The sequence below is a fragment of the Marmota marmota genome, unplaced genomic scaffold, assembly GCF_001458135.2.
Source record: "Marmota marmota marmota unplaced genomic scaffold, marMar, whole genome shotgun sequence".
NCBI lineage: Eukaryota > Metazoa > Chordata > Mammalia > Rodentia > Sciuridae > Marmota > Marmota marmota.
The window spans coordinates 4,678,579-4,681,990 of NW_026000261.1; positions in this window are offsets into that span (position 1 = coordinate 4,678,579).

The window sequence follows — 3,412 nt, forward strand, 5'->3', positions numbered from 1 at the left end:
GGGGGGGGGGGGAGTCAGAAGAAAGAATGACCATTTATCAGCAATGTAGTTGCACTTGAAATATCTAACCTCTTCTTCAATCCCTGAGACCAGACCATAATCGGACAAATATCTCCAGCAGTCTCCATGCCAATCTCTCATCACACCCTTAATATTGGGCTTGCTTTCTACTTTGATGTTGATTTGTATCCTCTCTTCACTAGCAGAACTGGCTTTTGCATATTCCCTATATAAGAGGGTCTGTGAAAACAAGATATTGCACTATCTCTCAGTAACAGAAGGTGCATGTTGGAAAGTTGAAATGAGGACAAGGGTGTGTCAGAATACCTCACCCTTTCTTCTTTTTTCATTTGTTCTGTTTAGATATACATGACAGTAGAGTGTATTTTGACATATTACATGTACATGGAGTATGACTTACTCTACTTAGGATCCCATGCTTATAGTTATACATGATGTGGAGTTTCACTGGTCACATACTCATATATGAAAATAGGAAAATTATGTCTGGTTCATTCTACTGTCTTCCTATTCCCATCCATTCTCCCTTCCATTCATTCCCCTTTGTCTAATCCAGTGAACTTCAGTCCCCCTTTCCTTTAAAACTCATTTTGCCAAGGTTTTTGAACACTGCATCTTAAAAAAATGTTTTGATCAACAGATAGCCATTGAACATATTTATGAAGCACAATGTGATATTTTGATTCATGTATACATTGTGTAATGATTATGTCAGGGTAATTAGCATATTAATCACCTTAAATTTTTACCATTTCTCTATGATAAGTACATTCAAAATTCTCTCTGCTACCTATTTTAAAATATGCATGCATTATTGTTAAGTATATTTATTCTACAGTATAATATAGCAACAGAAATTATTCTGCCCATCTACTTGTAATGACAAAGCTCTCCTTATCTCCCGTTACTCTCCCCAGGCTTTGGTAACCACTATTTACTGTATGATTTTCCAGCTAGTTTAAGATGTTATAATGAATGCAGAAGAAGGTACAACATTTAGGGTATCATCTAGAGAGTTCCATTCAGGGGGGACAGTAGCAGAACACCAGATCCTTGGGGTGAGAGTTCAGAAGGTCCCCCATAAAGCAGAAGAAACATGCCCAAGGAAGACATTCCAGCAGGTTCAGCCTACTTCACGATTCTGTTTGGAGTTATCTCTTTCTTAATGTGCATCTGGAATAGGATAGTGTTTTTCAGTGGATGAGGAAGCAAAACAACCTGATTTCCCAGAGGGGTCTTTGCAGAGTCATCTCCAGGGAGCTGGAAAAGTTTCTTTCAGAAGACACCTGTCTTGGGGTTGGGGGCAGATAAGTAGAGGAAAGGGCCAGTGGTGGGAGGTGGGGAGAGAGGAGGAAGTGCTGGGGACAGATATTGGCCAAATTATATCATTATATTTTGTGCATATAAGAATACATAACAACAAATCCCATAATTATGTACAATTATAGGTACCAATTTAAAAATGTGGGGGAAAAGATGCCTGTCAGTAGAGTTTGACCTGCTAATGAATAAGCTTTCTCTCAATAGATATTGGCACCCTTACATAATTATGTTTTATTGAATTACAAATCCTGCAGAGGGGATTACATTGGCTAATTTTTAGTTTTGTCTACAAAATAATAGATGACTCAGTGGGAAAGTGAAGTTGAGAAGCCATAAAGTATAAATACTGGCACTTCCTCAAAAAAAAAAAAAAAACCAAAAAGCAGTATAGATTGTAAAGTTAACAAAGATCCATTGGAAGATTTCTCTCGAAAAGGGTAACATCAATGAGGTATACTCAACAAATTTCTTCCAAAACACACATATATTCATTTATCCATTCATCCATTCATTCAACACGTGTTTATTGAGCACAAACTATGTTCCAGGCACTATATAATGTGCTGGGGAGAAAAGAATAGATAAAACAGATTTGACCTGTACCTTTATGGAGTTTAAATCCTAGCAGAAATTTGTTACAGACTTTAATAAGCACACAAATTGATACATCATCACAAATTAGAGTCCTGTGAATAAAATAGGAGTACAATTGAGAGCAAAAGAGGAGAAAACATTTCACTTTAGGCATGGATGATCAAGGAAAGTATCTTTGAGGAGGAGACATTGAGACTAAAAAAAAATGAAGGGCTCAACATGATAAGCTGCAAGATATTTATATGGTTTTAAAGTGTCTCCCTATAGATTGCACACAAGTTGTTGAGTTCAAAGTAGAAGTTTATAACAGAGAAATTAGATAGCCCTTTAACCAGGTGATCAAAACTAGTATCATCGACAAGGAGCAGATGCATGCCTCCCTATGTGACATGTTGAGATGAACCCAACCTCCTTATATAGTATTCTGACATAGTCTGAATTTTAAAATGGGGAAATATCAAACAAACAAAAAAATGAGGAACATTTTATTTTTAAAATGGTATAATAGTTTTTCTAGGCAGTCATTACAAAATACCACAGACTGGGTAGCTTAAAAATAGACAGTTGTTTCTCACAATTCTGGAGGCTGAAGTTCAAGATCAAAATACTGTCAAAGTTGACTCCTGCTGATTCCACTTCTCTTAGGCAGTAGACAGCCACCTTCTTGCTGTGTCCTCACATGGCCTTTTCTCTGTTCTCATGCAAATGTAAGAGATCTCTAATGTTTTTGCTCTTATAAAGACACCAGTACTAAGAGTTTAGAATCTCACCTTTATAACCTAATTTAACCTTAATTACCTTCCAAAAAGCCCTATCTCCAAATACAGTTACATTGAGAGTTAGCGCTCTAATACATGAATTTTGGGGAGGGGAACATAATTTGGTCCATAATGATGGGACTGTATTTTTCAAAATTGTCAATGTCATAAAAGACAAAGAAAGGCTGAGGAACTGTTCCAAAGTAAGGAAGGCTAGAGAAGGGGACATAGCAATGAATCAGTATGTACTCATAGACTAAATACTCTACTGAGGGGGGAAATGCTATAAAGATTATTTTGGAGTCAAATGATAAATTCAAGTATAGATATCAGAGTGGATAAAAACAATTGCAATGATGTAAAATTCTTATGACTGATTACTGCAGTTATGTATAAGACTATTTCTATCCCTCAGAAATGCAGGGTCAAGTATTGGAGATAAGGTTGTTATGCAACTTATTCTCCAATGATTTTCAACATTTATACATAAAGAAAGCAAGTGATAAAACATATGGGGTGTTGAAATGTCAACATGGATTGCATATGGATAAATTTCAGACTTGTTCCATAAGTTTAAAATTATTTTCAGATTTAAAACTAAAAGAGAGTGGGATAGGGAGCGGAAGCATGGGAGGAATAGATGAACTCTAGATAGGGCAGAAGGGTTGGAGGGGAGGGGAGGGGGCATGGGGTTAGAAATGATGGTGGAATGTGAT